Below are 24,937 nucleotides of genomic sequence, written 5' to 3' on the forward strand. Positions count from 1 at the left end.
GTACGGAGGCGAAATACATCACTTCGAAATTGCCGGATTTTTTGCAAAAAACAGTGGTCTTCAAGCCAGCTTAATGTCTAAAAATCTTAAACAATGTTTGGACTTTAATATAAAACAAGTTTGAACGACATTTGTACATGTTTAAGCTTCTTTTTAGAAGGATGAAAAGCGAACTTTGTTTTGGCACGTGAAAACATGCCTTATAACTTGAATACAAAACTGACACCCCTCGTTTTTTTTCATTAAAAGGATGTAAAATGCACTTGTCTAGCCTTATAATATTGTTTGAATCTGTGAAAATGAAGCTCTCAGGGCAAAAAACGCTGTTTTTCGGTAATTTTTGTGTTTCCGAGCAAAATTAGCTCGCCCCAGTCCTTTTTGGAAGTTCAGAGCATAAACAAAAAGAAAAACACTTTGCAAAATATTTCAAAAAGTTAGCAAAAAAATATTTTGAGTTTTTAAAAAAATATGTTATGCCATATTATTGTGTTATTGTTAATTGCACCATTAAAGATTCAAAAGCGTCAATACTCACTTAAAAAAAAGACAAAAACACAATTGACACTCCATATTCATAACTTTTGAAACACTTAAGTAAAAATTGTACTGTAATACAAGTATGAAAACGATTATTAGTCTAATATTATAGAATCATATATTTTCACAAATATGACCAAACATTTTAAACACACATCCTAAAATTTAATATATTACATATACATTTATCATCATCTGTATTACAAAAAAAAACTAATTTTACAATCAATATGATATACTATAAAATTTTGATACAGGATATAGCTTTGCTTGCTTTATAATCATTTTAAAACCCTGTTTCAAACCACTTAGGATGAGGGTTGCTTTTTAGCATGTGAAATTCTTACAAAGCAAGTCTAACTTTAAAAGCAATAAAATTGTTATGAAACATGTTATGTTAAGTGGATTGTGTGTATTTTGCACAGCATTCAAAGATACAGACTACCTGTTATCAGTTTTGTCTTAAATTTTTGGTCTTTCGACGACAAATGAGAAATTCATATTTCGAAGCAAGTTCTCCCTTTTATGTTTCATATAATACAGCGTTACGTATACAAAACGGAACGTCCACAATGCATCTTAACACATTAATAACCAAATTTTGGTAACGGTTTTGAAAAAAATAAAGCATTTAGGCTAGCATTTCTATTTCCAAGTTAGCAGTTTTTGCAAAACAATCCGTCACGCAAATAAAACAGTCCACGCGAGATACACGCGAAGCGGCAAATCAGCTTCTAAGTGGCTTCAAACAAGTCTAGGTTTGTTTATAATGAGTTAGCCTTCCAGTTATTGTAGAGTTCACTGTGGGGGACAGATTTTTCGCTGAGTGGCGCTTCTGTTACGTATCTATTCTGTGTTCAGACGGAATTGAATTATACATACGAGCCGGCGATATTAATAACTAGCCGGCTAAAATGTACGTACGCTGAAGTTATACACATACTTTTATACTCGTAATTTTGATGACGCTCAAGTCAACTTCAACATGGCTGCCGTGATGAGGAAGAGGTATGTGAAAGTAAGCCTTAAATTACGCATTTTTTAATACAGTTTTGACGTTACTTTTACTTTGCACTTCTTTTCAATAAGCTTGAGTTTGCGTAGGAACTATTTGATTTGAATATTCTTCACAAATTGTCTTTATATTTTGAAAATTCTACAATGTCCAATATTTTGGACATGCATTCCAGTACATATTAATGAGTAATTATGTTGTTTTTGTTCAAATTTTGAAAGAACTTTTTTCTTGTTTTGTCTATGGACAATTTTTTCCCTTTGTATTTAGACATATGACTGTTGCAGAAGCTATTGAAGCCTTTGATGAAGTGAATGATGAAATACCATCTGGTAGTGATGATGAAAATTTGAGTGAGAATGATGATCTCCTGAAAATCAGGAATAATTTTGATTTTGGGGCTGAAAACCATGTTGAAGAAGATGAATATTCCTCAGATAATGAACCGAGCCCTTGTGAACGAAAAAGGAAAAAGAAACCTGAAATTTAATTTCTGTTATATGCATGTGGCTACCTAACTATATTCATTTCTTCATTGGGACTTTTTCAATTCTTCAGAATTTGGAATTGAATAAAGAAAGACCTGCCAGAACACGTAAACTCTGACAACCTATTTATTCCCAAAGACCAGCTCTAAATGCCAAAACCCCATTTGATATGTTCATTGCTCATTGTGCTGAAGAGACATTGAGCTGCTTGCTCTTGAAAGTAATCGGTACCGACTGCAAGTTGGAAGGAGTCATGCCAAGATTGTATCTGTAAAAGAATGCGTATCTTTGTTGGAATTTTCTTTTACATGAGTATTGTTTCCTTGCCTGCCAAACACATGTATTTGTCACCAAAGACAAGAGTAACAGCTGTTGCAAATCTAATAACCTTTAACAGGTTTGAAAAAATTTTGTCTTTATTGTATTCAGACGACTATGAACTAATGAAGAACAGAGGCGAACCAGGTGATGATCGACTTCACAAAGTCAGATCGCTGATGAATATTATTTCTGCATCCTTTGAAAATTGTGCTGAACCTGAATTAGTTGTAGCAGTGGATGAACAAATAGTTCCATTTAAGGGCCACTACAGCTTAAAAATTTACAGGAATAAGAAGCCGAAGAAGTGGGGCTACAAAATATGGGTCTTGGGAGAAGTCTGTATATGTTCACAAGTTTTATGTTGCAGGAGGCAGTACAGTGGAAACACACAATGCTGATCTTGGCAAAGCTATTGGTAAGTGTGGTCATGAAACTGACTAAGAATCTTGCTAAAGATACTTATACCTATTTTGACAACTATTTTTCCCACCCAGAATTGCTTGCAGAGCTTCACAGACTGAACATTCATGCCACCTCCACTCTTCGTGCAGACAGAAAAAGAAAGTGCCCTCTCAAATGCAAAAGAGACGTTGAGAAGGAGGCGCATGTGATTACAGACTTGAGCAGAATGATGGAATTTATCTACTTGGTATGCACTTTATAACACATAGTAAAATTATTAAATGGCCAAAATTTTGACTGGAATGACTTTACTAACACAAATTAAGTCTACATATTAATTTTCAGCAGACAAAAATTATTTCGTCATGTGTCATGCAATAAAAAAGGGATATACACATATCTTTCGTCTCTTGTTCCGACATGTTGAACTATTCATGATTACCCAAACTGCCAGTTATACGTCTGCAATTTTTGTTTAATTTATCTATGATCAATACCCAGATCATGACTTTCATAGCATTATAATAGTTTATTTCTTTAGCAATCTTTGTTATTACAGTTAGTGGACTGAGAAAAATTGAATAGCAAGGTCAACTCAGAGGCCTGCCACGCTACTTGTACTGATTGCATTGTACATAACATATATCTCGTATTTACGACACGTCTGTTTCTAGTTTTGGGCAAAAAGGCCGTACTGGTATGCTTTTTTCAATAACATTTCAAAAAGTTTATATTTCGACAGCACTGTGCTGATTGCAAGTGATTTCTAGTTTGGTGTGGTAAGTGTCGTGTTACTACATGTGTTCACGCTTATTATCATTTTGAATTTTGAGCTTGATGTTTGCAATCTCAAAATAAGTCTTTCATGGCTGACAAAAACTTACTAAATGTTTAGATATTTTACCCTTGACCATAAACTAAAGTTTATAAGACGTTTACCCTAACAACAACATATAAAAGCTACTAAAGATTTTATATTACATACCTCAATGCTTTCAGGCAAAACTGTCGGCTTTGATGTGTGTGTAATGTCTTTAAGGTTCCAACCGTTACCGTTCTAATGTTTTGAAAGGAAATATGATTCCATCATTTTAATTCAAAAAAACTCCTTCGTTCTTATAACTTATATGCGATTAAGTATTATATTAGACACAAAAGCACTCGTACAATATATGTGCTCTCAGACAGCACTTGAAGAACTTTGCTGGGGGTACTACCACTAAACAAAATGCTAGCAGCAAAGAGCAAGTTACCCAAAGGCATTTGCCCATGCAGAGGTTGGCTATTCCAGTCTCAAACATATCCACAATGACATTTTGCTATAAGTTAACCATACTACCAGTCGTTTTGGTCACAATGAAACAGCTTTCACCAAAAAATGGGCATTGACTCACTAAATGTCCCAGGCAACTATCAAACACTATGTATTTTCTCTTATTTTAAACATTTTCCCTATAACATAAAAATTACCATCAGAATCATAGAGAGATGAACGTAACGTTCTGAGAAACATTTGACAGAGAAAAGCAATGTAAAGAATAGTCATGTGACTGGATAGTTGGTACTAACATCGCATTGTCATTGTCGGATTCTTTATTTTTGCTTAACTCATTTAAAAATTGAGATCCTGATCCATTGTAGCTATTGCTTATCGTCGACGTGCTTTCTGTATCAGACCATACGGCGCTATCCTCAAAATGTTCAATTTCACATGACGTCGTCTGTGTGCTGTGATTTGTGGTTAAAATTAACTCAACTTCCGTACCTTAACATAAAATTATCGTATTGCTGGATTTTCTACGAAAACCAAAACGTCCGAACTGGGAAGTCTTTACCTCTACTCGTTATATTTGGCACTTTTGTTTGAGTGGCTCTTGACCTTACGTGTTTTTGCGGAGGGATTGTTATGTCTGCTTGGCATTTCACATTGCGCTTCTAAGGTACGTATAAGGCATTTTCTATGAGTTAAAATAACATAGAAAAGGTCAAGCGACACTAGTCTGAATTTGTTACCACTGTATATGTTTGTGTTTCGCGGGCTACATATATTTTGACATCTTTTATCTTAGACAAACTTCCATTGAGGTAAAACGCACAAACATTTCGAGCCGATGTCGACATATCGTGGTCGTCGTCTACAAGAACGTCGTCATGTTCTTCAAAAAAGTCGTCATGTTCTGCAAGATCGTCGTCAATAATCTAAAATTATAAGATTGTCTTCAATTTGGTAATGCTATATAGCTTAGTTTTTGATAAATGTAAACAAATATTGCTAACTATAACTATAATATTCACCTCTTGCCTTCATCTCTTCTCAAATGCAGCTCTAACATTTGTTTGTTGCTTCCTTTTAGATGCTACACTTGTGGGTTCCACAGAGTATTCAAAAATCGTGGGTACAGCATCCTTCTTAAGGGGAAGCCGTCCTGCTGTCCATCCGACTCATTGCATCGCTTCAAAATATTGCACGAAGCACGAACTCTCGAAATGTTGCGAGCACAATTTTGAGCTCTTTGTTGGCTTCCAATTTTTGCGTCGGTTTATCTCGCATGCGCTTGTTTTCGGGAAACGAAAACAAAGAAACCTTTTGTTGCGTTTGGTGGTTCTTAGAAGAACCGTTTTTACAATCAAATGCGGCACAATAAATCATATTTTCAATGCTAAATTGTCGTGTTGTTAATGCAGGCAAAATGTTACCAATATATTTTGAACGAAGCGCGCAATTTACCGCGTCTAGCTAGTGTCAACTATTACGTCACAACGACGTTTTTCCGATTTGGTAGCCATCGTTATCTCGTCGGGCATATTCAATACCTTATCAGTAAAGCATCAAATTTAAACCTCCATATCTTCAAAATTATTTATCCTTTGGGTCTCAAACTGTGGTGAACTATTACTTGGAGCTATACCTTTATGTACAGTACAAAAATAACAATTCGAATTTTATGTTGCATGTGTCCTTTAAGGAGCTTTTATGGGGTATGTATAAAATGTGGAACGGAATGGCAGAAAAAGGAATAAAATGCGGAAAAAGGAATAAAATGTGGAAAATAGGATCAAATGTGAAAAATAGGAAAGAAGCAAAAACAATTAAAATTAAAATTGAAATTTAGATATTTTCAGTTCATCCACTAATTCGTCATTTTATTTTTACCAACCTTCGCATATGGAAGATGAAATCGCCAATAAGTACGTCAGCAAAGGCGAACTCATAGAATGCATCGATTTCCTCTAGACAAATTATATCACTGTCAAGGAATAATAAAAGTTATAGTTCAAGTAGTACAATCTTTGTGTGAAGTGTCGATCGATATATTATACAGCACTTATCGCCCTGATAAAGCTGCTTTATTCTCTTAGTTGAGTTCACTGATATATATATATTACTCTGGATAACGCACTATTAAAGTAATTGAAGCCGTAAGTTTGCCTTTTTGCGAACGTTGTCGGGGGAGGGGGGGAGTATCGGTCCCACTTTACTATACTTTTGTTTTACAAAATCATACTTTTTGCGTTTTTATTGCTTTTACATACTTCTGATACGGACAAAAATCTTGTCAAATGCAGAGAAACACTGGTAGAGAATATTCATCAATATAGTTTTGTTTTTTTGGCTTTGTAAGGCCAGAAAAACGGGATAACAGGAGTGACCACCATGTAGCTTGTGTTGGTGAAATCCATTAAAGAATGTGCTAGAACAATGTGACAGATACCAGATATCGATCGTGTAAAGTAGTAAGTGTTTAAGTTAAGGACAGACTATCACACAAATTATCGACAAAGCAAGTGAAAATCTAATGAGGTAGGAACTCTTTCACAGTTGATACTACGGAGTATCAGGGATAAGATAGATGAAATTTTGTCGTGAAAAATTCGTTTATGTGATATGCAATCATAAAAAGCCCGTTGCGTTTGGGTTAGAATAAAACAAACTATCAAACGAGTAAATCATACTTTTTGTAATTCGGAAGTTTGTGTAAATTTAGACGAGAATGTAAACTTGTGCATACAAAATACGAAATATATTTATTGCTGCTGAAATAATTGACTGTTTTTGACAATAGTTAAAAAATATTCTTTACATTTGTAGATTCTTTACGCCTGTGAGTTTTAAAGGCACTTACATTAATCTTGAATGTCAGTCCCAGATAATTTGGCAAACATGGATAAATTGGCTTGTTCTTTTTCTATATCAGTTGTATTGATATCAGAAGAATTAGATAATAAAAAACCGTTGTAAAGAAAATTTTTTTATTTAAAATTTTTGACTTTTTCATTATCGACATTGCAAATAAATGTTAAAATAAGTGGGCGTAGGCTAGCGTAGGCCTCATTTCATGGCGCCAAACTTTTTTACAATCAATTGGAAAATGGGGAAAGTGCGCGGAGCTCAATGTTGTATTTTTGCTGTTCAAAACGAAAGAGACTTGGGGAATGTAATGAGCGCAGTAACAGCGAAGGAAGTGCTGATGACGAGTCTGAGGTTAGAAGAAAATTTCCCAGGACATTTCATCAGTAAGTTCAAATATACATAGTGAATAAGAATGAAACAATAAAATCATCCATAAAGGAAGCAAAAGAACATACCATACAATATAAAAAAATAATTGCAATATAAAAAATTGCTATATCACAAATAACTAACATTCTAACACCTAACAATTTTCATTGCCAATTCTAAAAGTTTCCCTTAGACGAAACAAGGAAAAAACAATGGCTAAAAAGTATAACTCGTAAGGATTGGTACCCAAGCTAAATTTCTGTTGTGTGTTCAGATCATTTTAGGTAGAGTTTTATTGAAATATGTAACAAAACAATGACCTTGAAACAAACTGCAGTGCCAACACGATTCAAGAAATACCCAGCATAAATGCAAAAGGAACTTCAGCCAGAAAAAAGGTGTAAACAGCCAGCATTAAGAAAGACGAAAAGAGACAATTGTCAGTTGTTAGAAAATGAAAACGCAGAAATTAGAAATCTAGAATTAGAGGAAGTCTCATTACATGATGCTGAAGATGATAGTCCACTTACAAAAAAGCAGTGTTCAGAAGAAAATGGAAATTCCAATTCTTTCAGTAATGTGGAACAGAACTTGGAAGAGGAGCTAAAAATAAAAAATAAAAAAATTCAGTCTTTAAAGAAAAAACTAAAATCTTGCCAGCAAAGATTTAGGCTCTTAAAAAAAGTTGCTTCTATGAAAGAAATTGTTAAGTCCCTCAAGCAAAACAATCTAATTCCAACTAACTGTGAAGAAATGCTTAGTCAGACATTTAGTGGTGTGCCTTTGGCACTAATGAGAAGAATGACAGTAAAAAAGTCAAGAAAGAGATGGCGATACTCACCAATGTTGAAATCATTTCCATTGACTTTACAGTTCTACTCTGCTAAAGCATATGAGTTTGAGAGGACAACTTTCAACATAGCACTACCAAGTATATCACAAATTAGACGATGGTATGGAAAAGTTGCTGAAGACCCAGGATTCACAAAACCAACTTATAACGCCCTAAAAGTTAAGAAGCTAAAAAAATGGGAAAGAGGTTGTTTGTTTGCTGATGTTGGATGAAATGGCTATAAAAAGCATATTTCATGGGATGGTAAAAGACATCATGGCTATGTTGATATTGGAAATGGTGTCACTGATGATTCGTTACGTGCAGCAAAAGATGCATTGGTCTTCATGGTGGTCAGTTTAAATGAATCCTGGAAAGTCCCTTGTGGTTACTTTTTCATAGATGGTCTTGGTGGTGTAGAACCTGCTAGTCTGGTGAAAGTCTGCATTCAGCGTCTACATGATGTTGGTGTTAAAGTGATCTCACTAACATGTGATGGTCTATCTAGCCATTTCTCTACGTTATCTTCATTGGGGGCAACATTGAAGGCATCTAGCATGATTTCATGTTTTCCACATCCACAAGATCAAAAAGAAAAAATTTATGTGTTACTTGATGTTTACCACATGCTAAATTTGGTTAGAAATTTGCTAGAAGAAGGCGGTATTCTCCTAGATAAAGATGGAGGAAGGGTCCAACGGCAGTATTTGGTTGAGCTTTAGAAGTTACAACAAGCAGAAAGTCTCCGACTTGGTAATAAGTTGAAAATGGTGCATATCCAATGGAAGCAACAGAAGATGAAGGTCAACTTAGCTGCTCATGCTATTAGTTCCACTGTAGCTGATGCCATTGAGTACTGTTCAAATGAGTTAAAACGTCCACAATTTCAAGGAATGGAAGCAACAGTTAAATTCATACGTATTTTTGATCACCTCTTTGACATCCTGAATTCCAGAAATCCTTTAGCTAAAGGATACAAGTCACCACTCAGCATGTACAACAAAAACCAGTGAAATCCATTTCTGAGTGAGGCATTTGCGTACACTCTAGATCTAAAACATCCAAGTGGTGAAACCAGGCATACATCTCGAAGAACGACTGGATTTATTGGATTTTTAGTAGCAATCAACAGCATACAGCTGATGTTCAATAAGCTTGTTGAGACCCAAGATGCCCAATTAAATATCTTCTTACCTGCAAATTTAGTCAAGATCATTAAGAGTTGTTTTTTGGAGCAGTGCGATCAGCTGGAGGATTTAACAACAATCCAAAACTCAACAGTTTACAACTACATATAAGAGGTTTCTTTTACGTAGCTATATAGAAGGTGGCAATGGAAACTGTGAGAAAAGGGGTCCTATAGATATTCTCAGTGTGGTTTCTGATAATTGCAACACTCAAAACAACACCAATACCATTGCAAGTGCTTTACTAATGTGGAAATATGATTTAACTGAAAGAAATCCAGTTCGAGCAGATCACGACCATTGCGATTCACCTAATGTTTCAGCCATATCTTAATTCAAGAGAGCATCAATTTCCTATATTGCTGGGTATGTCGTGAAGAAGCTGGAGAAACAGCTAAGCTGTCACAACTGGTGTACTTCTCTTGGCTCTGATACATTCACACCAGTCAAATTTTAAAGTTGAAAGACCAAGGCAAGCTCTACAAACCAACACAAAGTGTTGTTCACATTAGCGAAGAAATCGAGAAGTGCTTTGAACGAATGTTAGCAGCAACTGATGGATATCTTCCACAAGAAAAAGGGCTTGTTCATGCAATTGCAGCCTCAGTATTATGATCCTGTAAGATATCCACGTTGTTTAATGAGCTCCATCATCATATTTTTGATACAACAGTTGAGAACAACCATATCCACAGCTTGATTACAGACATCGCGAAGATTTACAGTAAAATTCGACTGTACCATTGTGGAAAACAAAAGACGCAAAATCAATGTGGACAAATAGTAAGGAAGAAATTAAATAAACTTGTTCTTTTCAAACATCAATAAATTAGGATATCATTCAAAACTAAAATATCAAAGAAGAAAGATTCAAATGCTAATTTATTCTAAACTATTTACATCTATAAACCTACCTGTGCTCAGATGTTCACCATTCATTTTAAACCAGTCGTTTTATGTTTTCACTGTCAACAGTACACTCTGAATCAGGCATCCATCAAGTGCCGAACTTGCAATCTCAATTTCCAAGCGTTACAAAGCCAAGAAGATAGAAATTTTGTGGTTAAAACTCTTTACCGGTTATTCTGCTCATTTGATAAAAATTTTGTCCAAACCTGAATTATGTAAAAGGACAAAAAACGCCAAAACTGGGATTTTGTAATACAAAAATACAGGAAAGTGCGAACGATACCCCCACGAAGGTCGTAAGCAAATGAGCCAACTTCCGGCTTCAATTTTCGTACTACTATATTTCATACATGGTGTGTTATCCAGTGTTATACACATATCAGTGGTTGAGTTATGTATGTTCTCATAGTTGCGTTTTAAACATATCTTGACATTGCCATCTCATAATTTTTTCTAATGCATTTGAAGAAGGCTTTCACAGAAATTTCTTGATCTTATCCAGCAAACTAAGCTGCACTCTGATTCGTTTTACAGTATGGAAATTTGATCAGAAACTACTAGACTATTTACAATCAATATTAACAATCCAACAGTCTCATCGAATAACAATCCAGTTTTTAATCAAGACCCAACAATTAACTACGTACTTCCCGCACTTCGTACTAACTAATAAGTTAACTAAATTTACCTCTATACGAATGGTTTCATGAGTAGAAAGTAATAATTTTCGTGCAAATGTGAGATAAAAATAATATGAAAGGAAATTACATGCGAATGATTAGAAAACTATGAGTACATACTTGATTAACATTTAAAGTGAAAGGAAACTACAAAACACGCAAATTAAAACAAAAATCGCGAATTGTACCGAAGTACATCCTGGAAGCTTTGAACAACGTAATCGCAACAAAAATTTTATTTCGTGCAATTTATCTCGATTAAGTAAATGTTATTAGCAATTTTTTACTTTGGTAATACTATCTGTATCTCATGAGCTTCTCTAAAAATATAATTTTCGTGTGAAGAGTCAATCACACAGAACTTATCACCTGATAAATAACACTGGCTTTCAAGTTGCTGGCACGAAAGGACTCTGGAGAAAGTTTATCTTTTAACAAACACATAATTACAAAATCCAACTACATTAAATTATTTCCAACTGATGTTATTTATGGTAACACGCTTTGGAAAAGACTGTTTTTCGCAAAGGCTGATATTAAGAATGCATTTCGTATCATTCCCATACGTCCGCAAGATTACCCTCTTTTGGGAATGTTTTGGCAAGGTAACTGCTATTTTGATGGGGCAATGCCCATGGGCTGCACGTCGTCCTGCTGCATTTTTGAAATGTTTAGCACTGCACTAGAATGGATTGCTAAAACCCATTTGAGCATTGAACATATTATTCATATTCTTGATGATTGTCTCATTGCTGCCCTTTCTTTTGACCACTGTTGCGTTGCATTACAAAGGTTTATATCCCTTTGTGATAATGTCGGTGTACCAATAGCTCCAGAAAAACGGTGGGTTCTATAAATATCCCTCTTTTCGCTGGCATTGAGCTTGATACGCATGCTATGGAAGCCTGTCTACCAGAGGACAAAATCCTCAAAACAAGCACGCTCTCGGAGAATTCCTCAAAAGGAAAAAGTCCACGTTGAAAGAAATCCAGTCTTTGATTGGCTTATTGAATTTTGCATTCATGGTCGTCACACCGAGCATTTCCTTGTCGGCTAATTGACATCACCAAGGGAGTTAGGGTAACTCATTACTATATTCGTTTAACACGGTCTGTAAAAGCAGATTTGAATATATGCCAAAGATTCTTTGGAAATCTTTTACCGATGGTTTTAACGGTCGGTCATTTTCTTTCCGACTATTGGCTTCGGAGCCATTTTCGGTAAATTTTGGTGTTACAGGGCCTGGCCTGAGCAATGGAAAAAATTAAACATTGTTATTTTGGAATTTTAGCCAATCATTCTAAGCGTATCGTTATGGGGTCAACTTTTGTGTGATCAACGCGTACTATTTCACACAGACAACGCAGCATTGGTCGAAATTATAAATAGATCTACCTCTCGGGACCCGACAGTGATCATATTTGTTCTTCGCCTGGTGCTAGCCTGTTTAAAATTTAACATTTTGTTCCGTGCCAAACATTTCCCAGGTGTTTATAACCATCTAGCTGATGCCTTGTCGCGTTTTCAGGTTTCAAAATTCAAAGTGCTAGCCGCCGAGAACTTTCACACTTTACCGTCGGTTGTTTCCGAACAGCTACTACCGCACAATTTGAAGCTGTAACTTCTATTTTACTAAAATCTAGTTTGCAGCCATCGTCAGTCCACACTTATCGTCGTGCTTAGAAATTATACCAACAATTTTCGCATGAGGCACTTCAAAGAGCTTTAGTTTCACTTCCCATTTCATCAACATATCTGAGTTTATTTATTGCTTTCTTGTTCCAACGTAAGTATGCGCCTTCTACGGTGCTTACATATGTGTCCGCTCTGGGGTAGTCTCATCGACTGGTGGATTACCCTGAACCTAGTAAAGCTTTTTGGATTGTTCAGATTTTAAAAGGCTATAAAACGATAGGAACTCGAATTGATTCTCGGTTGCCAATTACTTTGCCCTTACTTCGCAGTATTCTGCAGAATATAGCAACATTAACTTCCACTGTGTATGACAAGAGGCTTTTTCAATCCATGTGCACTACTGCCTTTTTGCCTTTTTACGTATAGATGACATTACAACTTGCCATAGGTCACCTTCAGTTATCAATATTAACCAGGTAGTTAAGGTGGTTGATGAAACTAATAAAACAATCAAAATTAAGATAACGTTAAATGACTTCAAGCATTCGTATAACGAAAGACCTGCCGTTCTGACGTTATCACGTCATTCAGATATCTGTCCGATTCAAAGCTTGCTGGATTATTTCTCTGTTCGAGATTTCTCTAATGGACCATTGTTTCAACTAAGTTCAGGCAACTCTGCTCAACATATTTTATTTATCAATTCCTTAGCTTCAGTGTCTAGAGCATGTGGAATGATTCATCCACATACAAAGGGCATAGTTTTCGCATCGGAGTAGCTACGTTTGTAGCAGAGCGGGGTTTTTCTAATGCCAAGATACGTGCGATGGATCGTTGATGATCGGATGCATTTCACAAACACATTGGAGCTCCAAGTTTAAATGTTTTTTCGTTGTAATGGCTTGGGACTTACGGTAGCTGCATTCTTGTTTGGCAAGACGAATGACCATAGTATATATTCTGTGGTAGTTGTGGTTAGGCGAAATGATCCTAAATGTTGTCGTTTAGTTGATGCAGTGGCTAGCCTAGCCACCGCATGATTTCCTTTTGCATTGTGTTCATTCTGTGTTCGGATGCAAGGGCTACGTTCACAGTTGACTGCAAAGCATGTGGAATTGATATATCTTTATCTCACTCATATATTAACAGTTGTGGTACGTTCATGGTTATTAGGTCTCATCTTTCTTAACCATTTGTCTCGCTCGTTTCAAAAATTATTAGTGTTCTTATATGTTTATTGTACAGTCGTTTCTTCGGCTGATGGGATGGAGCGGCCTCCTTAGCTCACGAGGCTTATGACGTTTTTATCACCCCACCTTTTCTGTGCTATACAGAAAAACTTTGTTCGTAAAGATTTTTGTTTAAATTGTGTAAAATAATTACTTTGAATTATTTTATATTTGTTATTTCCATTTTATAAAGCCGGCATGGGCCAATTTTTATCCAAAAGAGAGTACTCTTTAATGTCATGCGCACAGAAAACAGAGCTCATCAGCCTCAGAACCTCCTTTAGATTTTGATTTTGCTATGATTAAGCGGAAGCGATAAGTTGTATTATAAAGATATTTGTTTTCATTACTTATAATTTACCAGCAATAAATGAAATACTCGACATGTCGGTTGCATATTCTTGGCCAGGAAAACATGTTACTACGCATACTTCCAGATGTGAATCAATGCTTTGGCATGTATAAGGTAAGTCATAATAAATCACTGCTGCTCATTTTTGATTATATTTACAATTCGAAACCATTGACGACACTCAACTGGTAAAAATAAATTCGTTTGATGCTCATTACAATAATCTTGTTCTAAAAGTATCTTAATTTAAAATTGAGCTGCTATAATTTATTTTGACTTAACCTGTTGCTGCCATTAAATCAGTTTTATCCATAGTAGGGCAGAGTTTTGTTTTGAAGCACTGTAGTCATGAAATTTTGCTTAGGTAGTGCATACTTTGCAGTGTGATCCAAACATAAAAATCTAAGGAAGACAGATTGCAAAGTTTTTTTGCTGGAAAATTATATTATATTTTTTAGATGCAGTAGTTCTTTAATATTCTATTGATCTAATGTGAAGTAGTTAATTTTTTTTATTGATTGTGAAACTGTGATTATAACTAAAGTGGAATTCTAATGAAGAATGACATAGGCTTCTATTTGGTGAGGCATTTTTTTAAAAAGAACGTATCGCTTGTACAATACAAAACAATTCTGTTGTTGAAGAACAGTCTCGTTTGCTACAAATGTTATTGTTTGTAAAAACTTTGATATGGCATATGAATTTGATCCAATTTTTAATTTAGCTTAAAAAATTAATGAGTTGAGTAATAAAAAATTCAGCATGTTTTCCCAAATTATAATAACCAAAGACAACACCAAATCATTGATTATTTAAAGACCAGACCAGATTATTGATAAGCCAATTGAATATGCTTAGGTTTAAAGTATAGACAGCAATGTATATTTCATTCCATGTAATTTAATTTACCAGCTGTTTCAGAAAATATTTTATTTATAAAAACTCATAGCATACTTTCAAAGGATGACCTAAACATACAAAATACAATATTAAAAAGAATATTACATATTAAATTAGCCATAGTTGTTTGTTGAAGTGTTTAAGAGCTTGTAAATTAAATTTAGTTCAGAGCATAATAAGTCATAATCTTTCTATAAAGCAAAGGCTTATTCTGTAAAAAAAGCTGTTGAACTGTTAGCATTAGGATGAACTTTTCCAATGATTTTTGACTCGAAAACAATCTTCGTAAATAAACCCTTAGTCAAGAGACAATGGTCGCTACGCACAATCCAATCTATCGTAAAGTTATTTTTTTCATCTTTCCTTGTTCCATGATTCTGGCGATATGTATAATTACTTGCATTAGCTATCAAATATTCAATTATTGTAGACGTAATCCCAGAAAATGAAAATATTTTCTCAAAATACAAACAAACTTGTAATAGTCACAGTACAAACACTAGTTCAAATTTCAAAAGTTGAAACGAAAATGGCGGAAGTTGATCGTGTGATCGATATTGTCCAATGAACGTTGGCCAACCAGAGAACAATACACGTCCAGACTCTTACAAATAGAGGGCTCTAAACTATATTACTGAGGTATGTGTACTGTATTGGAATTTCACGCATAACTTTATACCCGGAGTTAACGCTAGAGCTGTCGTCTTGTTATTTAAAAAATACGCCAATAAATTGGAAATTTTGCTAGAGCGCGCAGCGCCCGCAGTAAAGTTGAGTTTATATGAAAACACAGAAGTTTTAGCTGATATATCCTCTCCAATAGAGAATGCAGGTATGATATCTTTGCTGAAAAAATTTTTCTCTCTCTAAACTCTCTCTAAAACTTCATGCTGCAGCTCCGGCGAAGATAACAAATGAATAAAAAATAAGTTACACAGTGAAATTTTTAACAAGTGAAACTTTGTACAAATGAATTTTTTAACAAATGAAATTTTTTGGTTTCGCTTGTTACAACTGGAACAAAAATTGAGGAAGAATGAGAAGAAAAAAATGGCTTTTCATTTAAAATATTGATAAGGTTGAACTGCTTTCCTTGGGTTGCAAGCTACGTCATAGCAGCTATGTTGATTGTTTTAACAAAGGATTTTCCTAATTTACTATGCAAATTTCATCCAATATGGCGAGCATTCCATTGTTTTCTTACTCCCAGGGGATGGTTGCAACCCAGCATTTGAGAGTTACACTGGAGTACAAAAAAATAGAACGCCCTGGAGAATGTGGAATGGGAATCGACCAAAAATAAAAATGAAGAAATTTTTTCATGCGGAGCAAAATCCAAACAAAATTCTGGATATACCGTACAAACGTAGTTCATTGTTTGCCGATAAAAAATTTTCCCCTGTAGAGAGTGGATCCAAAAACCTCATGATAATTAACTGAAATATTCTGCTAAATGTCGACGAAAGGCTTATCCTCAACTTTTTTGTTGTTTAAATACGAAATTAACCATATCAAACACTAGGTAGAACAAAAAATATCAGTATTTTAGAATATTTGTTTTTCCATACTCTTTCTCTGTTGAGTTATTTTAGGTCTTCTAATTTTCTTCAGAGAGTCCAAATCCTTTTTTTTATGGAAATGGGATAGCACAACATCGTTTTTGCAATACCTATTTCTAACCCACCTTTCCAGCATCTCTAATTTGCTGAATTTAATTAATGCCAGCTCTGTTTACATTCTTTAGATATAAGTTAAGTATTTCCTTCACTAATAACAAAACATCAATTCTGACGACCAAACATTTAACTAATTATCGTAAAGAGGTAATTATTGTAGATTTTTATTAGATACAAAGTCATGAAGAATATACCATGTGTGAGCAGATCCTCATGTTAGCCATTACTCCAGCCAATTGGCAAGATACAGTATAATTCCGTGTTCTACATTTTACAATATGCAAAATGATGCCAAGACAAATCAGTATGTTGGACATGACCTAGTTGAAGTCTAAGTTAAGGGTTCTTTATTTTGGTTCAATTTCACGTTTTCTTTGATTCATCATACCGTTGATCGGAGGCGTAACTTGCTTTAAACTACAACAATCATATGACGTCATAGCCTAAGTGTTATGGAAACAAGAATAAAACTGTAGATGGTCCAGGTTATTAGGATTCTGAGAAAGAACTCTACTAATATGGACAATCTGCATGTACGAATATCCAACAATATTTCCAGGTTCAACATATTCTCTTTATGAGCAATATAAACTTTAACAATCAAGTGATCTCAGTTTTAAAAACGCGACGGCACTTTATCAAGTGTAAGAATTGAAGATTTTTTTTTGAACAAAATCGGTTTTGGCTTGTGCCTAGGTAGCTAGATTTCCTTCTTTTCTCAAAACAATCACCGGGTTTTCATCTGATAAAGTTATATTCTCATGTGTGTAAATATAACATATTATTAAGCCAATTTTACATGCGAATTGAACAATTTTCATTTTGAAAAAATATTGAAAAAAATAATGCAAAAATGAATCTTGTGTTAAATAAAGAAGATATAAGAAACAGCTTAACAACAATTTTAGTATCTATATGACATTCGCTTATCATTCTCATTTGACAAAATTGTGATACAGACATTTTAATTAGATAAGATTATACAGAATGGGCCGATTATCTATAGAAAACGTGCATTGTGCGCACAAAATCGTATGAAATGAAAGATTTAATTTGAGCTGTCTTATCCTAAATAAATGAATATCCCAAATAAATAGTTCTGCCAAATACACGTTCGCTAGGGGAGCCCCCCCCCACACACAACCTCAATACTTCCCTTCGGTACTTCTCCAATGATCATCTACCGTAAACGTCGTCCACCATCAATTCAGCTCTCTGCTTTTTTGTTTTGTATAGCTAGTCCAAACGGCATGGGCCTATATGTAAGGTAACTTTGCATTGCGTCGTACATTTATTATATTAATCAATTTGGACGTGTTTAACAATTTAGTCATAGAGTAAATTCCGAAGTCGAGATCATGTTGCAACAACGGCTTTGAGAGTATTTATAAGATGGAGATTTTGCGGGGATAACCCGAATTCTATAAACTACAAAATTTAACAATTCGCCATTTTATACATCTGTTTGTTTATAATTCAGCTTTTATTGCAATTATTACATGAAAACTGCAGAATTTTTTAGTTTTCCATAGCTCTGATGTAAGTTATTGGTCGTTGCAATGACTAAAATCGAATAATGACCCATGCTAAATATTTAGTTGTTTACGATTAATTAATTAATGTTTTGTTACTAAATGTCAACGAAATAGAACAACTGGAAAAACTATGTATAAACTTTGATTGATTTAATTTTGTATTATGAATAATGCAAAATAAAGCATATTTAAGTCCACTGTTTGTGTCAATAAAAAAACTATATCACTAATACAAAATTTTCCGCTTTCTCAATTAAATTTCGATTTCATCACCACCGAATATAAAAGAAAAAAATATTTTATTATGGTAAATTTATTGAGTAATTTAAAATACTTTGAGTAAATTTCCGGATATCAAATATTGCCGGTTATAGTCTAGTTGACGCGGTATCAATTTGCTTGGTAATCAGGGGTGTACATTATGAATAATATTCTAGTACTGAACCCAATGGCTTGGTTACATGAGTAAATCAGCATGAACGAAAAGGCTTTCGTTTTTTTCGCTATAGTGATATACGAAGACTAAGATATCGAATTTTTCTTCTAGCTGATCCTGAACTTTTAAGTTTTTCCTTGGCTTCGTTTCAATGCTTTCATTGCACGGGTCGTTGGTTATCTTTGTGTAACCATTTGTATTTGCTTGTGCTTATTGTTATTTTACTTATTTCACTTATGTGAGCCAAGCTTTATAATTTGTGAAATATTCAGGAATTAAAAAGATTTCTGCTTTTGATTAGGAATACCAATCGTTCTCTTGCTGTTAAGTTGTTGTGACGGTTTATCTTTGCCATAATCTATTTGAATTAGGCGAATAATACTGTTTTCTTAAAATAATGCGTGTCACAGCTATTTTCTAAAATAATTAAATATTTGTAACAAAGAAGTTGATGCAAATTTTTCAGTTAAAGTCAATAACATCACAAAGATAACAAGGATGCTTTCGTTCAACGTTAACAATGTTGGTTTAATATTGATTTTTTTTATGTTTGGTGGAAGCTCGGAGACTGTGGAAGAATTCTCGTTACTTTATCTAAAACAGTTGGGCTACGATGCATTTTATGTTGGTTTGATGCCCTTGTTTGGTTTAGTGACACAGTTGACTGGTGTTCCTGTTTGTTGTTATTTGGCTGATAAATTTCGAGCTCGCAAGTTGACGTTGATTCTGGCAATCCTTATTTGTATACCGACAATTGTCCTGTACGTTGTTCCTCTAGCGACAAGTTTACCATGCGAACAAATAACACACAAAAGCAAAAAATTGAATATTTACAACCAGTCACATACTCACATGGAATACGTTTCACTTGTACAGGAAAAATTATTACTTAAAGCAATCACCAAGAATTTGAACAAGAGTACAAATATTAATGATTATTGGCGGTCTGACAGTAACTTGTCGATGTTCGATGATAACAATGAAAGCAAAGTTGGCTCTCAAAAAATTTGGTCTTTTTTGTTTGTGTGTTTAGTGAATGGAATATTCGAGTTTTGCAGAAGGTTAACAATTGCATTAGTCACTGTCGCAGCAATAACTCATGTAAAAGACAAGAAAAACAAGTTGTCTTACTACCTAGGTTCTAGCTGTGCAGGAGCTGGAATAACTCTTTTTCTTGTGTCAATCGTTTCCGGTCATTATAAGTACAGTAGATGTGGTAAAGAAGTACCAGGTTTTTATTTTGCATTTCCAATTGCAGCAGCTTTACAGTGTTTTATATTACTTTGGGTCCCGTGGTTAAAGTTTGATTACCAGGAGAGGAGAAAAAATTTGAACTATAGAGACGCAATATTAGCATTGTGGAAAACCCATCACATTTTGTTTTTATGTGTAGCCTTACACGTGGGAGCATGTCATGGTTTTTCTACTCGTTGGCAGTATTGGTACATGGAGTATCTTGGTGCAAGTACGACTGTTATGGGTGTAGAAGGATTGTTGAAGCGGTTATTGTTCGGAGCATTTTGGTTTTTTGCTGCTGGTCATGTCGTCAAAACATTGGGGCAATACGTCACAATGACTCTTTCCCTTTTTTTATATTCTATTGCATTTGGTCTTCTCGCGTTCATTAAGAACCCTTGTCTTGTAATTCTTTTTGATAACTTTGAAAATTCTGCTCTTTCGTTGTACTTAACAGCTATAGTTATTCATTTCTCAAACACAGAATCAGAAGCATTATCTGCATTTATTCAAGGTTAGTACTAATTATATCTTAGCTTGATTTAAACATTTGACAGTAACTGACTTTTAAGGAGTTCAAAATGTCATTCAAAGGATTGTCATGATTTGAACTTGCAATGAGTAAAAGCTGCTATCCGTATTGTACTAAAGAATTGGTACGGTTATTTGGAGCTAAATTACTGCTGATTATCAAGAATTTTTATTTAAGAGCGATTGCAAATTTCACAGAGAAGCAAAATTTTTGATGCAATTAGCTAGAAAAACGGTCACCTGAAGTGAATGAATGATGAATAAAAGTTGAATGTACTGTCTTAGAACTAGAACAGTTTTATGTATATTTCTATGTAATAAAATGCACTTTTTCTAGGTATGTGACACTCTCTGCAAAAGTACATTACTTGCTTATTTTTAGAAGGTGCAGTATTTTCATTTCCCGTGACCTTTTTTAATCATTGAAACTCACGTAAATGAAGCAAGTGAATTAACTCATTGTAATCATCATCACAGCTTTGCAAATTTAGATTTAACCAAAACGCTTTATTTAAGACGATTAGAGCATAATCACATGTTATCTTTTGATTTTACAGTTGCAAGAGATAGATAAAATCTTTAATTCCTTGTAATTTTTATGTTATTTGAGTGATTGTATAGCACGTAGAGCTTACGTGCTTATGCTTTAATTGAGCTTTAAATTCAATAATTATTTGGGTAGTTTTCAACAGCATCTAAAATTTAAATAGTTATATACTACGTTGAAACTTACTATTCTGATTGCATTATACAAAATTGGAATCTAACTAAAAGGAGGCTCGGTATATCTATTAGTTGCTATAACTAAAGTAGACAAAGCTGAACACTATCAAAATTTAATTGCTATTTCAGGTCCGTTTACATTGCAAGCAGCTTTAGGTACACGTAAGTTACTTACTACATAACTTTACTAAATAAACAAGCGAATGTGTTTTGCAAAAACTGCTCTGTTTGTTCTTCCAAAATCGTAGTAATTTTATTCCTACTCATAATTTTATCAATATTCTTGATAGAACTTAAGATTATCTATCCCAAAAAAAATTCAGAGAAACATGCAGAATAAACAGTGCTATAATTTGTAATGACAATAATTATAAGCATTTTAAAGTACTTTTAAGACACATTACTATTGCAATAAAATCATGCAGGCTTTTCCAATATTTACTTGCTCGGCTAGAGTCTTGCTTAAATTCTACCTTTATGCAGATGGGATCATGTGCGTTAATTCATTATATTTGAATAGCACGATATTTAGTCATTTATTTAAAAAACAGTTTTGTTTTTTTTATATAGGTTCACCAATGTTTTTTCTTTTTCTTTTTATAATATAATTATGATTACAATCACTCTCCCTCATTATCTGCATTTTACACTTTGCAATTCATTAGTAGCATAAAAAATTTGGTGAAAATTGCAAAGCCCAGTCGAATGGCGTTAAATGTTTCCATTGAGAACTTTTAGCGTTGTAAGTAATCTTAATTCACGGGTAGACGTTTTCTGTAATTTCACAATATAATAATATTTATTGATAATATACTTTGAGAAATTTTATAAAACACAATGAACTTCTTTCTAATTTAACAACTCAATTGCCATAGAAAGTCTTAATTGGCTAACTTTCATAAAGATATAAAGGCCGGAACAAACTCATTCAACATCACATTCAACATTGTCTTCAACATTGTTGAATCATGTTGAAAGTTACTTAAATTTATTGTCCAAACGGACAAAACATGTCATTCAACGTCATTCAATATCGTTCAACATGTTTCAACATATTTCAACACGTGTAGGCAAACGCATTCAACGTGTTGAGTTCAACAATGTTGATTGATGTTGAATGCAATGTTTGATGTTGAATGCAATTTTGTATGCGTTTGTTCTGGTCGTAAAATAAAAATAGTACTTGTGTTGTGTTTTATTTTTGCATTGTTTAGCTTTTGTAATTCTCGATATTCACACGATTGTTTTTGTAATAATCTTTATGTAATTTCAACTGCCGCCCTGTTTTTTCTTAAAATCAAGACAAAGTTTGTTTGGCTTTTACTGCTTTTCAACCAATTAAAAGCAATTTTCAAAGTGCAAGTACAGCTTTTTTACAGCTAGTGTAATTACTCTTTTTGGAATTTATTTATAAACTGCACAGCAATCAGCCAAATACATTCCAGAAATAACTCTAAAAATATCATTGCTGAAGTAATGTGGTTTTAAAATAACTGTTTACTTACTGTCATGTTTCAGGAGTGGTTTCTCTTGTCATGCATGGTGTTGGTAAAGATATTGGTTCAATTTTGAATGGATATTTTTTTAAAGAATGTGGAATCAGGATCACTTTGTATGGATATTCAGTTATCTCAATCATATTGTTTACAGTTCTTGCCGTTTTCACTTTGAGGACCCAAGAAACTCGTGATCACGATCGTGTAAAAGCGGATTATGGAATTGGCAGTGACATTGACGAAGAGAGGTCCCTCAAGTAACTTATGCATTCAAGAATATTACAACTAACTAAAAAGTTTGTTAAATCGATGACACAGGCTTTATAAGAAATTAATAACTGTATTTAATATTGCAGCCAACTAGCAAGTCATGGTTGTGTTATGTATGAATTTTTATGTTTTCTGGCCGTAAAAGTAAGGTAGTGCCTAATGATAATGTGAAGTAGGTGGTGTGTTTTCTTTAATTTCAAATTACATAATAGACCAGATAGGAAAAGAGGGTATCGTACTCAAAGGGGGAATTTACCAGAGCAAAATTTTTTGGTCAATTTTAGGGCGCTGATTTCAAAAGGTGATATAAGGACAATTTCAGGGGCATTCAGCCTCGTTTTCAAGTTTTAATCCTCATTTTTTTGTGAAAATTTTTAATACGTACGTAATACAACGTTAAATTATATTACAAATAAGAAAAAAAGCGATTAAAGTCAAAGAAACTTTTTGTTTCAGACATTTCTATTTTTAATTATTTTTTGCAAATCTCGTTTCCATGACTTAACGAGCTATAGGATACGAAGTTCTATTCATTCATTTAAATTAAATAACACACACTTATTTTAAATAAAATCATAAAGACTATAAAGTCATTGAATAACGTACTTTTCGAGACTATAAAGTAGAAATAAGAAAAAAGAGTGATGAAGGCCAAAGAAAGACAAACCACTTTTTGTTTCAGACATAACGTTTTTAACTATCTTTTGCAAATCTCGTTTCCATGACTTAACAAGTTACCGGATACAAATTTCTATTAAGTCATTTAAGTTGAATGACACACACTTATTTAAATTAATATCATAAAGACTATAAAGTCATTAAATAAAGTCCTTTTCAAAATTAAATAAGTGCAACAGGATCAACTTACTCATTCATCATCTTCCTCAAAATCAATATACAAGATGTCACCGTCATTATCAATTTCTAAAGCATCCAAATCTTCTACGTTGATAGAAGTTGAGTTACGTTATCAGGATATTAGTTGTGACACCAAATTATATCCGTTTCATTATCTCATCCATAATTACAATGGTTCTCTTGGTTTAGCACTAATTCAGTTGATTGGCAATACACGTGTGCAATGTAATTTTTTTATTGCTATGGTGGAGGAGATTTATTTTGAACAGAGACAATACACTCAGATAAATGAGAATGGTTTTTTCAGGAGTAACAGCAGCCGATTTTGCCAGAACAAAAAGCTTAGTATCTGGCTTTTCGTGGCTCAAATATATATCTGCAATAAAAGTGACACTGCTGCTTGTTTCTTTGCGGTAATATTGATTTGAAAAATAGATAGTTATATGAAGCATATCTTTCCTTGTTTCGTAAATAGCACTCACAATTATATTGAAAAGTCATTGTTTGTTTTCTCCGTTTTTCAAAAACTTTGGCCTTCTTTTTACGGAGATTTAATGCCTGGACTGTTCAACAAATACTTTTGCTGTTTCCCTGAGCAAATCATTCACCTTTTTTATGTTGTTTTCTTTATACGTGTTACAAGGAATAAAAACTTTCCTATATTACACAGGTCGGACTTCAAAATTTCCATAGCCATATTTCTTATCGTTTTTACTTTCCCATGCTCAGGCTCCTAATTGCAGTCAATTGATCCAAGAAAAGAGTTTTCAGGAATTTTTGCTGGGTATTGATAATTGTCAATCCCAACAATTAAGCTTCATAAATTTGATTTTGTCCGTCTTTCTGGGGACTCCATCTGTAATACTTAAGGAAAAAACCATGCAAGCAAAAATGTTACCGATTTCATTTGATTTCTTGCTCATCAAATTCTGCAACAAGCAATACCAAGATATTCCGTTCCATGTAAAAAAGTTCCTTGTTCTTACATTTCCTGCGTACTTCTGATTTTACTTGGGCATGTTTAAAAGTCATCATGGTGACCTTTAGTATTGGATTAAAAAACTTTGTTGTGTAAGCAGTATCTGTCATGCGTGCTTCAAAATGCTCCACCTGTTCAAATTGCTCCACCTGTGAAATTCACAAAAATTGCTTATATGAAAACTATAGTAAGACTCATCATGCACTTTG

At 33.9% G+C, this 24,937-nt stretch overlaps 1 protein-coding gene and 2 long non-coding RNA genes across 4 annotated transcripts in view; 2 read left to right on the forward strand and 1 right to left on the reverse strand.

Moving 5' to 3' along the window:
* Positions 1 to 3,946, reverse strand: part of LOC124448586 — a 22,244-nt gene extending 18,298 nt beyond the window's left edge. The window contains exon 1 of the mRNA XM_046999551.1: positions 3,749 to 3,946. The gene's annotated coding sequence lies outside the window, so the exon portion shown is untranslated. The remainder of the gene's footprint in view (positions 1 to 3,748) is intronic.
* LOC124448588 lies at positions 1,188 to 4,422 on the forward strand. Of its 2 annotated transcripts, XR_006949159.1 has the most exons (4): positions 1,188 to 1,545; positions 1,823 to 2,776; positions 2,856 to 3,010; positions 4,405 to 4,422. It is a non-coding gene; the product is annotated as an uncharacterized LOC124448588 (long non-coding RNA). The 2 variants fall into 2 exon arrangements; XR_006949158.1 differs by lacking the exon at positions 4,405 to 4,422 and having other exon boundaries at positions 2,856 to 3,497.
* A 6-nt stretch (positions 4,423 to 4,428) lies between these two features.
* LOC124448589 lies at positions 4,429 to 5,806 on the forward strand. The gene is made up of 3 exons (XR_006949160.1): positions 4,429 to 4,703; positions 4,833 to 4,990; positions 5,118 to 5,806. It is a non-coding gene; the product is annotated as an uncharacterized LOC124448589 (long non-coding RNA).
* Positions 5,807 to 24,937: the final 19,131 nt, after the last annotated feature.

The sequence above is a fragment of the Xenia sp. Carnegie-2017 genome, unplaced genomic scaffold (assembly GCF_021976095.1).
Source record: "Xenia sp. Carnegie-2017 unplaced genomic scaffold, XeniaSp_v1 HiC_scaffold_23, whole genome shotgun sequence".
Taxonomy (NCBI): Eukaryota; Metazoa; Cnidaria; class Anthozoa; order Malacalcyonacea; family Xeniidae; genus Xenia; species Xenia sp. Carnegie-2017.